The sequence below is a fragment of the Acyrthosiphon pisum genome, chromosome A2 (genome assembly GCF_005508785.2).
Source record: "Acyrthosiphon pisum isolate AL4f chromosome A2, pea_aphid_22Mar2018_4r6ur, whole genome shotgun sequence".
Taxonomy (NCBI): domain Eukaryota; kingdom Metazoa; phylum Arthropoda; class Insecta; order Hemiptera; family Aphididae; genus Acyrthosiphon; species Acyrthosiphon pisum.
The window spans coordinates 106,236,292-106,236,560 of NC_042495.1; the positions used below are offsets into that span (position 1 = coordinate 106,236,292).

The 269-nt window shown below is 21.9% G+C and overlaps 1 protein-coding gene across 1 annotated transcript in view; it reads right to left on the minus strand.

Moving 5' to 3' along the window:
- Positions 1 to 269, minus strand: part of LOC103311028 (dynactin subunit 1) — a 5,680-nt gene that overhangs the window by 751 nt on the left and 4,660 nt on the right. The window lies entirely within an intron of this gene.

The window sequence follows — 269 nt, forward strand, 5'->3', positions numbered from 1 at the left end:
AAAAAAAAACTGTGACTAACGATTTTTAATATTTTTCATTTGCCTTTGAAACAATATACTAGGAGCCTTCTATTAAATTTTCAAGCTTTTTTATCCAACAAATAAAATTTTATTGATATTTTTAGAAAAAAAACTAAAAAAAAATGGAAAATAAAAATTTCCGTAAAGAGCTCAAAATACATCAAAATATTTTGAAAATGTTATGGTGTATAGAAGATGCTAAGATAAACATTCAGTCAAAATTTCATGTATCTACGGTAATTTTTTTT